The following is an 18,331-nucleotide window of genomic DNA, read 5'->3' as shown; positions in this document are numbered from 1 at the left end:
CCGTGCGGCCTTAACCCTATCCCGCCCATGACTTCTTTTTGTATTTTAAAATATTTTTGACAACTTTTGCTCAAAATGGTAGAACAAAATCTTTATGTTTTATGTCAAAATTATCGTCCAAGGCTATTAGAACTGAAATATAAGGTGGTGCTCTGAAGCACCACCAGGCATTTTGAGAACTTTATTTTTTGATTTTTCTTGTTTAAAAAGATAAAAGCACAGGATGCTTCATTTGATAATCCTCAAAAATCCCTTTCCGAGCCGATTTTATACAAATCCATTACAATTCGAGACAAGTTGTTCTAAAAAAAACTACGAACTTCTATCTTCTATGCCACCAGAATTCTAGAATGGGATGCAAATAATATTACATTGGAAAACTATTTAGTTTTTGCACGCCATGTGCCCAGCGGTGCATGCATCATCCATATTGTATCAAATTAAGATTTTACATACTTCCGTTCTTTTCAATGTATGGCTACACATATAAATAGTACCGTGAATTCGGGTGAAATTGATCAGTGGGGTGAAATTGATCGACGAGAGGTTCATTTTTATTTGTTAAAAATAACGGTTTAAATTTAGAACAGTTTATAAAAAATGTTCATCATCTGGCTCAAGAGCTATTAAATGATGAGTTTACATGTTTTACAGCCCATAAGTCTTATATTTCTGTATAAAATTAAATATTTTCCGAAAGTGCCTGTCAGGCGAACTTCAAAGACACTTTCAAACTTTTGTTACCGTAGCTGTATCGCACATGACATGACATTGTAATGAATATTCGAATGAATATTTCTTGCTGCCAAGTATTCGCGAAACCCGATTTTGTCATCAATAATTCTATAAATATTGGAAGTTTTGCATAAAATTGTACTTTTCCGGAAGTTATAACATATTTAGTATGGAAATTGCACACTTTCAGGCGTTTTCTAAGGATTTATTAGACTTTAAACTTAAATAATTAAAAAAATAGTAAACTTGTAAAAATTTTGCATAGCTTTTCGCATTCCGGGGTGATTAATACAGAAGGAAAACGTATTTTCAGCACTTACAAAAACATTTTACTGACTGATCAATTTCACCCCGAAATTATTTTTTAAATTTTTTATTTCAAATGATATTTTTTGTAATAAAAAGATTTGCGGTAGAATTTTTAACCTCTTTGACTGATGAAAAGCATGGTCGTACTTGTTTTAAAGCCTTTAATTTAACCATATCGATTAGTATTCAAAAATTATTAGTTAAAAACTACAAAAAAAGATCAATTTCACCCGAAATCACGGTAAATAGGAAACTATTTTTATTTCATTTCATGTCATTAATTAAGCCGTCAAAGATTGCCATTATTATTTTTTGTCGAAAAAATAGCTTTTTGTGATTTTTTTTAACAAAAACATCTATTTTGTATGCGCATACTTAGTGGAATCGGAATGCCATTACACAAAGAAAAACATGTGAAATCATGATTTAAAATAAACAACATTCAAAAAACCTCAATTTCAGAGATACAAGGATTGAAATTTATGGTGCTCTACAGACACCATGGCCTGGAAAGGGTTGATAACTTTTTGACCGTCGATTTTTGCTGGTGGATAGGGTAGGTAAGATGGACCGGTGACAGAAATTCAAGTCACTTAGTAAGAAATTGACTTGGAAATTAATGAGTTATAGAAAAGTGCCCAACATTGAACCCCCTCCACCTAAACGGTTCCACACCCTATCACGACGAGTCATCGATGTTCGTTGCTGCAGGCTACGCAGCTAACCTTGTGGGTGCGATGTGCACTAGCCCCTCTCTGAAGCAATACCTTCTTGGTGGTTCCGGAGAGACGTAGGGTTTGGCGACCATAGGAATGGTTTAGTGGGTACGAGGAGAGAGTAGTCCTGGATTTTACTTTTGTTGTAGAAGACGGCCTGTCAGACCTACACTACCCTAACCTTCTGTTAGGGTGTCTGTTGAGCAGATTATCCCCCTATGGTTTAGAAGAAAAAAAAAAAAAAAAAAAAAAAAAAAAAAAAAAAAAAAAAAAAAAAAAAAAAAAAACACCCTATCACGAGAAAACTTGTTTCGTGTATATTGCGAATATTTTGTATAGTTTTTCTGTCGTTGCGCAATTTGCGCGCCGGTCAGTTACGCGCAGCTCCGCTGCAGTTGCGCGCAGCCAATCAGGCGCAAGGAAGCAGACGACGTCGTTGCGCGCCAAAGCTACTCGCAGCACGTTTCTATTGTCTGCGACCAAAACAAACATCGACGCTCGCCCACCGGCTGATTGTTGTTGTTGATAACTTGTGTGGAAAGGTAAGTTAACTCATTATGGTCCCTTTCGAGATTGTTTTAATGAAATGGAAATAAAACAATATTTTCTGGAATTGTTACTGATTCGATTGGTTGTGCCATTATTTGTTGCATTCAGTCTTGTACTGATCGAACGCGGTTGATACCGGTTGGGTATGTTTTAAGTAATGCAAATATGGATACTGCCCATGATAAGAGATTCACCCTTGCGCACAACTGACTGACAGATCGGTAAAAGTGTGAAACTAAAATTTTTCTTGCTAAGCGCAATATTTATGCGGGTACAATACATTCTCTGGTGCCCACAAAAAAATGAGTTAATATCTTACCTGAATTGCACTGCTAACACAATTGGAATAAATTTCCTGAATGGTGTGTATTTCAGCATATTGCTACTACAGCTCTTAGCAATTAACTTATTGTATTTTGACCTGAAAATAGTTACATATTAAACCTTTTTATGATTTAGTTACACGTTGCGCTTATTGAGTTCATTATTCTCATCACTTTTTTATTCTTGAAATATTGCGTGTTTCGCTGTAGATTATCGCGCAAAAATGTTCAAAATCGTCCATAGATCACCTGTACATCATATTATCTTCGTGTCTTCTACAATAAAGCGCTGAATGCATATCAGAAGCAATTTCTCAGCCTATCTTGATACATGGGAAATTCCTTACCTGAATCGCTCAAGAAACCGGTTTTTCTTCGATTGCAGTACGCAGTAGTGAAGAAATGACAGCTCAAATGGCAGTCACCGAAGAAAGTTTCTGCCAGGAATCACTCAAGAAGTTTCTTGAGCGATTCCTTTCGAACTCGAGACTGCGCTTAAGTGTGGAAATTGGTTAAGCGTTGTTCGCACAGAAGACACCGATGGGGAGCGGATCTGGTGTGATGGTTAGAACACTTGACTATCACGTCGAGGACCTGGGATCGAATCCCACTCCCGACATACTCGTAAAATGCGAGTTCTTCCTTCGGAAGGGAAGTAAAGCGTGGGTCCCGAGATGAAGTAGCCTAGGGCTAAAAATCTCGTTAATACAGATAAAAAAGAAGACACCGAAACGATTAAATGCAACTGCACAAATCTATTAGCGTTTTCGCACAACTGTTTGCGATAATTTTTAGCGCTATGCATAACATCATAGAACATATGTGTATGAAGAAAAACTAAATTGAAAATAATCAGGGTCGCCTAATTTTCTGGAAAACTCCAGTGGAAAACACACATTTTCCACAGACACCACCTACTTTGATAAATCAAAACTCAAGAACGAAGCATCGTAGACACATTTTTTTCTTGTACCGACTTTTCGAACCCTCTAAGCAGAATACCCTCTTCGAATGAGCGGAATGAGTCCGCCTATAGGGCGGAATTAACCCTAAAAGGGATACCTGGGGTCCATTGGACCCCAGGCGCATTTCAGAGCTCGTCTTTGATGGAACACACTCAGCGAGATGACGAAACTGCGGCCATGAAGGTATCCCTTTTAGGGTTAAAGGGTACAGAACTGATTACACTCATTCGAACATTTTTTTTTGTGAAATTATAAGCAAATTTTCTCAGCAATAAAAAAAAAATACAAAATAAAAATGATTCCACAAAATTTTCCACTGTTGAGGATCGGTTGGAAAAATCGGAAAACTATTTAGGAAGTCCGGAAAATTCTTATAAAAAATATTTTTGAAAGGGAATTACATAAGTAATACTCTGTGAAATTTTCAAGATGTGGTTTTTCTCCGTTCCTGAGTTATAACCAATTATGTGCAAATTAATAATAGATACGGTAAAAATCTACCAACATCTGGACAATTTCCACAAAATATTTTTATGAGAATTTTTCTGGACTTCTTAAATAGTTTATCCGACTTTTCCAACCGATTTTCCTCAACAGTGAAAAATTTTGTGGAAAACAATTTTCATCTTGTATTTTTATTTGAATTGCTGAGAAAATTTGCTTACGATTTCACAAAAAACATTGTGTCTACGATGCTTCGTTCTAAAGTTATGATTTTTCAAACAAACGGCTCATATACAGGGCGCGGCAGGAAAAAATGCGAAAAGTTCAAGGCACTATTACACGCTAAATATGGGTTATATATGACTATTTTTTCATGACAGTGTATCAGTCAATGTCTATAGAGCTTGCTGACGTTTATTCACCTCTCTCTTTCAAGCATGCAGGCGGGATAGGATTTGTTTTCATCGGGAAACCTTTCCTGATGACAACAAATCCTATTCCGCCTGCATGTTTGAAAGAGAAAGGTGAATAAACGTCAGCAAGCTCTATAGGGCACTGCATTGTTTTGATTTTGTATGGGATTTTGACGTTTCTTGGCCTTGTTGTTTACAAAATTTCTGTAAGAGTGAAAGAGAAGGAGAGAGTTCCATGCAGTGCCCTATATTCTAGCACTGCAAAATAAAAATGAACATATTTGATGTTTAACATGTGATAATGTAAGCCTAATAAGCGGGTGTCAATAAACTGCGCGCCCAATGGTCATTAAACAAAATAACTATAACAGTAAGAAAATTATCTTAAATTCGATGAACAACCAGACCACACTGATCCAGAGCCATGTAGTTTCATATACTAAAAGAAATAAGTACATATACAGGGTGTTAGGTTCCTGAGTGCAAACTTTTTAAAGGGCGATAGAGGACCATAAATGGTGAAAAAAATTGTTCTACGCATATGGTCAAATCTCAACCGTTACGTAGTTATTGAACTCCCCATGTTTTTGACTCTTATTGCCTTAACTGGCTATAACTTTAAAATGGTCAAACTTATCGCTGTTTTTTTACCCTTATTCGAAAGATTATTGAATTTTCTATCAAATGGCATCTTTCAACCGATTGGTTAAGTTAAATAACTAAGTTTTCAAGAGCAAATAGCCTTAAAGTTGTGTGTTTTAATTTGTTTTTGTCAATTATCTTTGAAAAATGCGTAATAAATTAAAATTCTTTCTTTGGCAAAGTTGTGGCCCCTGTTCCACTCTACAATTCGTTCTTTGACACCAAACTTCTATCTCTTATCGTTTTCTTGCAATTTCGATTTTAACATCGCATTTCAGATCATAAATTTGCAACTGTCATGGAAAGCACTTTTTTGCGCACTGTGCCGCACATTTTAATCAAAATTGCAAGAAAACGATAAGAGCTAGAAGTTTAGTGTCAAACAACAAATTGTAGAGAGAAACAGGGGCCACAACTTTGCCAAAGAAAGAATTTTAATTTATTACGCATTTTTTAAAGATAATTGACAAAAACAAATTAAAACACGCTATTTTTAGCTATTTTGCTCTAGAAAACTTAGTTATTTAACTTAACCAATCGGTTGAAAGATGCCATATGATAGAAAATTCAATAATCTTTCGAATAAGGGTAAAAAAACAGCGATAAGTTTGACCATTTTAATGTTATAGCCAGCTAAGGCAATAAGAGTCAAAAACATGGGGAGTTCAATAACTACGTAACGGTTGAGATTTGACCATATGCGTAGAACATTTTTTTTCACCATTTATGGTTCTCTATCACCCTTTAAAAAGTTTGCACTCATGAACCTAACACCCTGTATTTGATGATATTGTAGAGAAAATTAAAATTTTTGTTTTATCAGATACAAAATTTAGCAACCTGTGTGCTTTTCTGCGGTTTGAAAATTCTGATTGTCTTCAGCTTCAGGCGCCGCCCTGTAAAGGTTAGTGACCAAAATGGGAAAAATTTTAATAAACTTTTTAGAAAATTTGCCTATTAGAGATCATGGAACATTGAAACATAGATTGGTTGACGTCAAATGGACGAAAACGAGGTTTGAAGTTGAAAAACACTTTCGCATTTTTCCCTGCCGCATACTGTAGCACATTTGGACAATTTCCACAAAATTGGCCATAACTCAGGAACGGAGAAAAACCACATCTTGAAAATTTCACTTTTTTTGGGAATTGTCCCGGAGGCGGGTGTACAGCTCTGCCACCGTTCCAAATGCTCTGACGATAATGTCCATGTATTCCACAAAGCACACAAATTGACCGGATTTTGTGAAAATCGTTCTCCGGCTGTTGAGCCCGGCTTGTCGCATCCACACCTTCCAGAGCAATGTTGAAGAGTAAGAGTCCATCACCTTGTCGCAGTCCCCGGCGAGATTCGAATGAACTGGATAGTTCACCCGAAACCCTTATGCAGTTTTGCACACCGTCCATCGTTGCTTTAATCAGTTTTGTCAGCTTCCCAGGAAAGCTACATCCATCTCAATTTAAAAGCTCTCTACTCAACCGTACTTTGAACGCATGAGTTGATTTGAATTGCGAAGAATTAGACCGACTTTTCGAACAAACACCTACAGTCAAAAAAAAATTTCACCATCCTATGTATCATAGTGTCACTCAGAAGGTGTACCGGGAATAGGGCACTTCATGAAATTCTCTTCTTCTCTTTCACACTAAGCCACAGAACAGAGAAATACTTTGTGTTCAAAATTTCAGTCACTTCTTTGAAAATTGCAAAAGTTGACAAGCCAAATTTGGTGCTGTGCGAATTTATATGCGCGTGTTCTACTGTTTTAGGGCTACACCAAAAAGTACAACACTGATTTACATGAAATTTTGTTTCCATGCCAAATTTGGGAAATTTTGATGTATTCAATGCAGAACTACAGCCGTACTTCGATGTCTCGAATATTGCGAGTACAGGCTTTATGAGCACTTTCACAGTTATAACCTGAGAGCTATTTTTGACATAACTATCGTGTGGCAGGTTGGTTCACTATGCCTAAGGAAGCCAAGGATATTTCCATTACGAAAAGATTATGGACTGCCCGAGAATCTAACCCGTCATCGCTAGCCTAGTCTTGTATAGGTGCGCGTTTACCACTATGTAGGCCCCAGATCTTACATCTTTATGTAAAGGTGACACATTTCGTTTTTCACTAATAGATAATGCCAGTGCTGTCCTTCGTTGTTTCTTCATTTTCTAATATTCTTATACGCTGTTCGCTGCCAATAGGTACACATATCATTTTTTTAAGTTACTTTGCATTAACGCACTATTGTCTTTTTATCGGTGGTTGCATTAAAACTCAGCCAAATTGCTCCACCTGCACTATTATGGAGTGATAAAAAGCCGTCATTGTATTAATGTGCTGTGCGTTTTGAACCCTATCTAACAAGTAGACATTTACCCTTTAACTATTAAGGTTTGTGTACGGCGTAGACATTTAGAAAGCAACGGCTAATATGTACGATACGTACGTACGTAACCATCATATACCTTTATTCATTATTATTTCTCTGCCACATAATTTGAGAAATGTTTAGCTTTTTTTTTTTAATAATCTTCGTTTTTTTTAATTTTGAAAAGTTGCGTTCAAATCGATTAAGGTAATAATGCATCCTGACATTTAACCGTATCTGACTTTTTATCGTTCATTCTCTTTTATTGGTATGTATTGGCATTGGCTTCGAATGTAACTAACAAGCAATGAGGCTATCGATAAGTACGCGCCTCCACCACCGTTTGTTACAAAATGAAAACACTGCGCCGGCTGCCCAAATCAAGTGTGTCATCAACCTGGTGAAGTGTAACACCGGTTGTTTGAGGCTATGCCATTGCCTTTAGCGCCACCGTACATTACAACAATCTCTTTTGCGGCCTTTTGGGTGTGAAAACCATATAGGGTATATGTACCATTCCTTGGCCTAATTTGCAAGCCGCCTTGACAATGTTGACCATAACTCATGAATTAATAGCACTAGGAATAATATGTTGAGCCTATTACACACTCTAGGCAATGCATGTTTCACCATTTGGAAGTAAACTAACGTAAATATTTAAGAATTTACTTAAAGAAGTTGAAAAGATTCGATGCGATGGTATGCAAAGTTGGTCTATGGTACAAAAATTGGCATATTAGTGGATACAACGTTGGCCTATTGCTTTCTACGCACTAGAACCACTAATTATCTCATTTTAAAATATTTCTGCTGAAGTATTATCTCTGTTTGTTCACCATTCTTACTTTTAAATTACATTTTCGAAGCCAAATTTTCAAAAAACTATAAATAAATCACTTAAACTAAAATTCTTTCTTAATTTAGTAACGAAAACAACGCAACCCTTTTTATTGTGTTTTTACAGTCACCGCACACAAAATCTTTCTTCCTGTTCGTTCTTTCTGGTTCTTACGCAAGCAATGTTGTTATGACGTCACTTTATCGGTGTTTTTAATGTCACTTGACTGATGGGCCAAGATTTGGGTACATAGTGAAAAAAATGTCCTCAATATTCGGCCCACATTCAATTTGTGGAATAGTTATTATTCGTTGAAAACAAATACACAGCTTCAAAATAGCGTCCTTGACCGTCGCATCAAATGTTCATTTATTGAAAAGTCAATTCGAAATGTTCCAGAATCATGCCATTTATGATCATGTGTATAGAGTACCCATTAAGCCGAAGAATCATGGCGTCTACAAAAGCTAAACAAAGTGACATTTCCATTCAATTTTAATGCTCCAAAGTGTTAACATTGAAACGAAATGTTACAGTTGTTTGGCGTATAGCTTTTCCGATATCCAGTTATGCGTGTTTGTTTGAGTTTTTGGTTTACGTTGGGATAGGCCGAACGAGGGGACTATGCCAACGAAGCATCCCGATACCCTACCTACGAGATACTAGCCGGTTACGCTTGTTTTATTGCGTTCGGAGGAATGTCAAGGGAGCGATTGAGTTGCACTATGTGATTGGATTTTCACATTTGATACCTTTACGTTTGACAATTGTTGTGATTTCACTGAACACCGAACTTGCTTAGCTGAGTCGATCACTAGAACAACGTACTTGAAACACTAACTGGGAGAAAGAGTGTAGGCAAACGCCACCGTGCGCAAGTAGAACTGTAAAACTGGATTATCAACTTTTATTCGTATTCCTGCTGAGCTGCTGCGATTTTAACATTTTTGCTTGTTTTTAATGTTCTTATTCTACAGTTGTGGTTGAGTGCGCTGCCTTTGAGGAACTTTCCCATTGAAGATAAGAGAGAATGCAATGAATCGTACCCATAAGACTTTCTTTCAAAAACTCTTGAAATAATACATTGTTGATAAACTTTGAAATATGCACTTAGAAAACTGAAATCCAAGAAAAGGCCTTATTATGAACCGATTGCATGCATATGCATAGATATAAACGCTATCACTCAGAAAGTTCGATAGAAAGTCCACGTTTTTGGGCCAGCATTCACAAATCAAGCAAACGCGAAGCCCCTATGCCTTAGACTTCCTTATCAATCAATGTACGGTAGTAACACAGCATATCCTCACCACACATTCAATGCTGCCTGCGCGTCAATGGCATGGTTCCGCTTTGATAAACTCCTTCAAGCATCACTTGCTGGACAAAAGTCTACGGCCGTCTAGCTCAAAAAGCCTAACGGCCTAACCTTTGCATTTTTTCGACGATTATTATCTGAAAACAGGTAAATAAGCAGAATACAAACCATTCGCTGTTGGAATGATTAGGTGCATCTATCACGGTCAGGCGGAAGCATCATAGTTCATCCGCTAATCGCATAACGAGGCACGTTCGGTTGAGTCCTTCTTTGATGTAGGTAGGTTGTTGGTATGTTATGCACACTGAGGGCCAAATCGTATATCAAGTTCATGGCACCCAGCAGCAGCAGTCGAGTTCAAATGTTCAATGGCTTTGCACAGTGCCCTACTGCGGTGAGAAACAAGGGTATTCGGAACATCGATAGATGAATTAAAGCGGTTGGTATATGATCAGTGGTCTTGTGTTTAGCACTAATTCTAATACACATAAAGGGTTGATTCGATATTGAGTATAATTTAAATGCACAAATGACCCAACAGCCGTACCTAGCTGGACAATGTTTTACGCCTAAACTATTAGTTTATGGGACCGTTAATAATTTTAAAATTTGTATGGAATGTAGACTTTGGCAAGCATTTCCCCACTTCTCCCAAAAAGTCTACGTGGTTTATGAACGGCTCCTAATGTTCCCTCAGAAAATCTTCTTCATATTTTTTGAACATTTTTTTTTATATTGTAAAATAAGGATGGTCCAAATGATTCTCAATATCACAATGTCAAGTTTTTGTTTTTTTCGTAAAATAAAAAAACTCACCTATTATCTCTGAATGGCTGTTTTAACTTTTATATTCCCGTTAAAAAGATCATATTCTCATTTTTAATGGCGGAAAACAAAACAATGCATTGATTTGATTACATTATGAAAATAGTTTTTTTTTTATAGGCAATTGGGTTGTTTAGCGAATTAAAAATTGCCATTTTCTTTGGCCCAATCGAAAGAGCTCATTTTTCTGAGTATAAGGTGATTTTATTGCGTCCCGATTAATTTGTTTTGATGGTTAAATAAACAAAACAGTTTTAATTTCCGTGGATAGAATGACAGTTCAATCGATAAAGTGACAGTTCGCCCCGAACAAAAAAATTGCCCCATACATACTTCAAATTCATTTTAAAAATAGCTCCCGGGCACCAAAATTGATGAAATCTTGGATTTGGACTAATTTTAGGACGGACATTTTGAGACCAAATTTGATTTTCTTTTATGTCAGACCCCCCCCCCCCCCCCTTTCTTGGAAAACTTTGGTCGGAATTCGACTTTTTGAGAGGGGACACAAATAAATAATTCAAAAAAATTAAAAATTTGAAGTGAAATTAGAGTCGCAGAGAAAATTTCTTAACAAATCCGATGAGTTTGATGATTTTGCCTAATTGTTTGGGTAATTTTTCATCAAATACATTTATTATTTATCATCCCTCCCCTTGACGAGTCAACGGGTAAAGTGACAAAAGAAGAAAATGAGATTTGTTCCGGCCTAATCTGGATACACCTAAAGAACCCAATTGCTCGACAAATTCAAGGGATACGAATTTGTCATTCTAGATAAAAACATGTGATATTGTCGGGTGTGCTGAATATGATTCACAGCGCGGCCTTTGTAATGTTCCAAACGCGCATTTGTACGAAATTCCATCTTGGAATGGAACAGCCGCACTTGAGGAAACGCCGCAATGTTATCTCTCATAAGAATGGAGTAAGGAGAGTAAAAAACGCGGCTGTTTCTTTCCTCAGGGATTTGCCGCGTGTACTTTTGGACAAATGCACTAATATTATAAGTATAAAAAGTACTCCGAACAAAGGGTTCGGAAAAAATCAACCAGTCAAACAATATTAGGAGAAAATTATTTCTTTTGGATTTCATTTCCAGGTCGATTTTCTTTTTTTTTTTGTTTGGGCCGAACTGTCATTTTATCGATTGAACTGTCAATTTATCCACGAAAATTTAAACTGTTTTGTTAATTTTACCGTCAAAACGAAGGTATTTTAATCCAATAAAATCACGGGTCTCCAGTTACCCTAGTGGTTAGGGCTATGGATCGCCAATCCGAAGATTCCCGTTCCGGTCGGGAAAATTTTCTGGACTCCCTGGGCATAATGTATTATTGTACTTGCCTCACAATATACAAAGTCATGCAATGGCAGGCAAAGAAAGCCCTTCAATTATTATGTTTCCAGTTCAAAACCGAAATAGCGACATTTTTTCTTTTACTTCCGCTACTTTTGCCTTGCGTTAAACACAATGTCGGAAGTGGGGCGCTGTATAAAGTACCAGGTGTACAATACAGCGCCCCACTTCCGACATTGTGTTTAACGCAAGGCAAAAGCAGCGGAAGTAAACGAAAAAAAAAAATCGCTAATTCGGTTTTGAACTGAAAACATAATACCAGCTGTGGAAGTGCTCAAAGAACACTAAGTTGAAGCGAGGCTGGCCAAGTCCCAGTGAGGACGTAGATCCACAAAGAAGAAGAAGAAGAAGAAGAAAATCACGATTAGGCTACAGAAAATAGTAATATTTTATTCACTAAACAATCCAATAAAAACAAGTTTTTGTTGGCAGCCGAATTTGAACCAAGAACCTTGAGATCACCAGGCTCGCATGCTACCAGTCGGCTATAGAACCGGTTGACATGAGAAGAAACGCAAGAAGCGTTTGCGAGTCGATGATCATGTTTTTCCTTAATCAATTTGAAAAAAAAAATTTACCCGTTTTCTGCATTTTTCCCACTAAATATAGATCGAAAACTTCCTTATAATATATTGTTAGTTCTATAGAATTGTTGTTTATTTGTTTGGAACTCGTTGCAAAACTCGATTTTTACAGCACTCGTCGTATTTATCCAACTCGACAAGCCTCGTTGAATAAATGTACGGCTCGTGCTGTAAAAATCATTATTTTGCAACTCGTTACATAAATAACTATTATTTTATCTGGTATGTGAAACTTCATGGGTCTGGATTAGTATACCCAAGTAACCACGGCGCTGAAGCCTTATTGCATGCAGATATACGGTGTATTTAGTGCAATCATTACTTTACATGCAAACTTAAGGTTGATTTAAAGTGGAAGTGGGCAATTATACAATCAAATTAAGATTATACTGGTATAAACTTGAAGCAGTCGCATAATTGCCCATTTCCACTTTAAATCAACTTTAAGTTTGCATGTAAAGTAATGATTGCTCTAAGTACACCGTATATCTGCATGCAATAAGGCTTCAGCATCGTGGTTACTTGGGTAGCCTGGTTTTTCATCGAATTGAAGCTATTTTTTACTTTTTTAGCCATTTTGTCTAATGACCATTAGCGGGCAGTTCATTGACACCAACTTTTTAGGCTTACAAAATCACATGTTAAAAATCAAATAGGTTCATTTTTATTTTGTAGTGGTAGAATAAAAACGTTGACTGATACACTGTCATGAAAAAAGTAGTCATATACAGGGTGTTAGGTTCGTGAGTGCAAACTTTTTAAAGGGTGATAATGTATATCCCATATTCAGCGTGTGATAGCGCCTTGAAATTTTCGCATTTTTTTCTGCCGCACCCTGTATAAGATAATGATCCGGACCAATATTGGAACAATTGTAGGACTTCACATCTATGACTTCCGAAGCATGTTATCCGTGGACCAGCACGTGCTATATCTGCTAAGGGAATACAAGTTTGTGGAACGGAAGTGATGTGATGGTTAAGACACGTGACTATAACGTCGAGGTCCTGGGATCGAGTTTCACTCCCGAAAAACTCACAAAATGTGAGTTCTTCCTTCGGAAGGGAAGTGAAGCGTGTGTTCCGAGATGAATTATCCTACACTGAAAGACGGCTTGCATTAATATAAGCACTGGCAAAATAGAAGCACTGCGTCAGTTTTGGACATATCCCTTACTTTGGCTTCTATTTTGGCCAATCACGTGTATTTTTTATGGGACCTGTTTTTTTTAGGAAAATTTTTCTTTTTCCATGGGTTTCATAGTTGTAATCATCATGTTTTATAAAGATCCACTAGTAAAAAAAACAAATTTATGCCGATTTATCGCAATAGACTCAATAACGCACTATGGTCAAAACACCCAACTGGCCGAAACTGGTGCTTCTACAGCAGTTGCAAAAAATTCAGCGCTGTTGTATAGCGTCATGAATTCAAGAAGTTATTGTACGATACGCTTAAATATCCAATGCTTGCCAGATGAAGGGATTGCTGTACAGTATCATCGGTAGCTAGTCGAGAGGGTTTGAACAAGTGTATGCGAATTATCCATGAAACAATAAATCAAGCAATAAATGCTATGAATAAATAAGTAGGCTGGGTGTTAGGAAGTGATGTCATCAAATGCCGTCAGGAGTCGAGTGCTGGCATCCGGCTCAACAGAAGGTGTAATGAGCAAAAGAGACCAGATTGGAACCTTGGATTTCTTCCTACTGTACACACCAACTGTCCAACAATAAGCTTTCATAGGGTAATTGTTCCCTTCGTTGTGGTAGTACCTATTGTTGCGGTAATGGCAATTGGGCGGTTTTTCGACTGAAGTATTACCAAAGTCATTTTTAATAGATGTATTTGTTATATTCTATAAAAAGATAGCAATAATGGAGTTTCTTTTATTAAGATATTAACAGAGTTGGAAATAATACGATCGTTCGTGTCCATGGTCTAAAACATACTCATTTATTCTTTTCTTCAGATTACATCAGATCTCTTAAACTTAGAACTCACTTAGGTACTCCTTTGAGTACCCAGCCTGAGGGTATCGTCAGATTATCCGAAAGCAGGATTTAAACACCTGCCACTACACTATTATGCTTAAATTATGAGATTGCACTTTTTGTGTGCTTAGGATTTGCCCAAAAACCTATTAAAAAATAATTTTGTTAATATTTCTGCTGCTGTGTTCCTAATGTTGCGGTATCCCATATGATTTCAATGGGATACCGCAACAATAGGAACCAAAATTAAATTTTACCTCCATAATAGGAACAGTGTGCCTATTGTTGTGGCAAGCGATTATGGATCAAAAACAGAGAGAAACGATAGTTTTTATATTTTCCCAGCACATTTATATAGAAAACTACCGACTAACGTTTTGAAAACCTTCATTAGATGGTACGATCATATGTTTTTGAATTAGTTTACCTTATTACCACAACGATCGGCACACTTACCCTATGCTGCATAACATAAAACTAATATTCCATTCTCAAAATATCGATATTTTTCTTTTTTTTTTGAATGATTTGTTTAAAAATTTTATAACTTAGGTAACTTTGACAGTGAAAGTTTCATTGAAATTAAAAAAACTGATATATTTTTAATCAAGGATCATAAAAGTACATTAAATTGGCTTTACGATAAGGTGAACTAAAGTTCAATAACATCAAACTCGTTTATGGGACCCAGGTAACCAATAAGCATTTAAATAAGCTGCATTTCAGCTATAAAACTGCATTATATATGCTTGCTGCTGTATCATAGCAGTTCGACTGCTGAATTGCTCTGTATTAGCAATTCAAACGCTGCTTAAAATCTGACAGCTGTTGTGTAGCATTTCAAATGCACGATATTTTTTGGTTAATAAGCATCCTAACTGCTACTTTATTGCCATAAAACTGCTAAGAGAGATAAGCGATGTTAAAATTGTTACACATTTCAACCTTTCAAATCATGTGCCACGACTATAGGATGTATTACCATTCAGATGTAATATCATTTAATGGTAGCAACGAAGCAAATCAATGAGAGAACAAATGTTTTCCAAATAAATCCCATGGAAAAAGAAACCAATTATGCCATCGTGTATTATGTGGATGGTTTGATTATCAGCACTTGTCCGAGCCATTGTCCGGACACAGCAAAAAAACTGCTTGTGTGGCACTGAAGCCTTTAATAGATCAAAAAATCAACGCACATTATCTGATCTTTTATAGCTCATCCTGTAGCGCGGTTCAGCATCATCATCAGCCAGAGGATTGTGGGATCGAATCCCAATTTCAGCGGGAACAGCAAAAAAAAAACAACTGCAAAAATAAACAACAGCCCCAAAGTCGTACAGGAGAGAGAGAGAGTAAAAATAGAAAGGGAAGAATATGAAGCGACTGAAATGCGCAGGGGAAAATATTTTTGTTTATGTTCGATTTTTTGGGGATAGGAAAGATAAGCATTTAATCAGCGGTATATTGGGCCAAAACCTGCATTTAATTAGCACTTATGGCGCATATACGGCATATTAGCATTTAATGACCTGCATTAAAGGCGCATATAATGCTAAATAAAAGCAATTTTAACTGCTTATTGGTTACCTGGGGAGTTTTGGTCGCCCCTTTGTATGGAGTCCGACCAATATGCCATATCCACACACCAGTGTGGACTTACCCCCTTTGGCACTGGGAGGTGACCGAGCACCGGGGTATACGGATTGCTCAAGCAGAGTCAGCCTAGTGAGCTTTGCTGGGCCTTTCCAGAAATCCCACACATCCGGAAACTACTCTGTACATGCGACACGGTACCGCTTCCACAGTGCCCAGCTAGGAGTGCCTTAGGCACATTAGGAAAACGCCAGTATCATGCTGATTACGGCATACTGGTCATTGCTTTGATAACTGACCTATTCAACGTCATCATCTGGTGGAGGTACTATAGATGGTACAAAGTACATGCTCAGGTAACTATGCACAGATGAGCTGGTAGCGACGGCATTCTATCCACTTAGTAGGGTCGGGTGACACTTACCTGAAACGGCTGACAGGTTTATGTCACCGGCATCTTCCGTCCCATAAACCATACTTACCTTTACTTACCGATCAGGCTAAGGCCGGGGTGGCCTCTGCTGTACATAGTAGCCTCCTCCATTCCACTCGGTCCATGGCTGTTTGTCTCCAGTTCCGCACTCTGCGTAGGGTCCTCAGATCGTCCTCCACTTGGTCGACCCACCTAGCTCGCTGCGCTCCACGTCTTCTTGTACCGGTCGGGTCATGACATCTTTTAGTCGGGTTGCTATCCGACATCCTGATGACGTGACCCGCCCATCGTAGCCTCCCGATTTTCGCGGTATGGACGATGGTTGGTTCTGACCAACAATGCGTTCCAATCAATTCAGAAGAAAAGAGGTCAAACTGATAGATCTGAAACTCTTTGCTTCTTCATACGACGCTCGACCCACTTTCGGAATGAACTTTACAGTATTATTCCGCCAGGATTTGGGAATATACCATGTAGCAAAACTGCAAGCAAGTAGTTTTCTCTAAGCATGTTTGAAATAATAAAATCCCATCTGAAGCAAAATATAGGATACTAGCTGTACCCGGCAAACTTTGTCTTGCCTACTGCGTTTTTTTGACATTTCAAGTTTCTAGCCAAGACCATGTCCCCGGTCAAAATGTATGGAAGATCAATTTTCAAAAACTCTCATTTTTCCCATATTTTATGCCTCATAAACCTTCCTTGGGTGAAAACTAACAGAACAAAACTAAGACTACCAAAATCGGACCTTCCGTTCGCAAGTTATGCGCGGTCCCACGTATGCCACTGCATTTTTATATATATATAGATATCCCATCTGCTCCAGGGGATTTGAAAGTACTGTAACTATACAGTACTCCGAGCAAAAACCAGATAATCATAACTACAAGAAAAGACATCAGGTTCATCCTATCCACACATCCCGGGAAGTATGTACTGAATAAGCATTCCAGAACTTCCTCATCAGTAAATGTGTAATCGACATTTTGCAAACGAAATTCGTTCACTTGAAAATCCTTAGATTACGCAAGGATTTTGTTCACCCAACTGACTTCAATCAAACTGGAAACGTATGTACAAAGGTTTTTTCCAGCCAGATCGTCCAGAAGACGGAAGAGCTAGCTGATATACTTTGCGAGCTGATCTGAAAGCCTCCGATCTAGCCGAACGCCGTCTGCTCCAACTTTTTCTACATTGTTTCGTGACCTTGACCAGATTGGAGTTCCATTAAGAGGTTCCACTTGTGGTCCTCACGTCCGCAGACGCAAAACTTCTTCAAAAGCTTCCAGGAAGGATGAAGAACGTTGTAGTATCAACGGCATCATCTAAATCACTTGGAGTGTCAATGGATGGTGGTGACCGCAACCAAATCAGTAAAAAGATTCCAGTTTGTTGACCGGGGATTCCTGAAGCGCAATATTTGTGAAGTAACATTAAAATGTTCAAAAAAGATGCAGCAATGCTCAGATAGAAATTCTTCAACTCGTGACTAATTCTGCTAGAGCAAAGCGTTAGGTATGTCTAACACTAACCAAAACCATGCATACTTACCGCTTACCGGTCAGGCTAAGGCCGGGGTGGCCTCTGCTGTACATAGTAGCCGCCTCCATTTCACTCGGTCCATGGCTGTTTGTCTCCAGTTCCGCACTCTGCGTAGGGTCCTCAGATCGTCCTCCACTTGGTCGACCCACCTAGCTCGCTGCGCTCCACGTCTTCTTGTACCGGTCGGATCACTATCGAGAACCATTTTAGTCGGGTTGCTATCCGACATCCTGATGACGTGACCCGCCCACCGTAGCCTCCCGATTTTCGCGGTATGGACGATGGTTGGTTCTCTTAGCAGCTGATACAGCTCGTGGTTCATTCGCCTTCTCCATGTCCCGTCTTCCATCTGCACTCCGCCGTAGATGGT

Source organism: Aedes albopictus, chromosome 2, assembly GCF_035046485.1.
Source record: "Aedes albopictus strain Foshan chromosome 2, AalbF5, whole genome shotgun sequence".
Taxonomy (NCBI): Eukaryota; Metazoa; Arthropoda; class Insecta; order Diptera; family Culicidae; genus Aedes; species Aedes albopictus.
Note: the sequence above shows the minus strand (reverse complement) of the source record.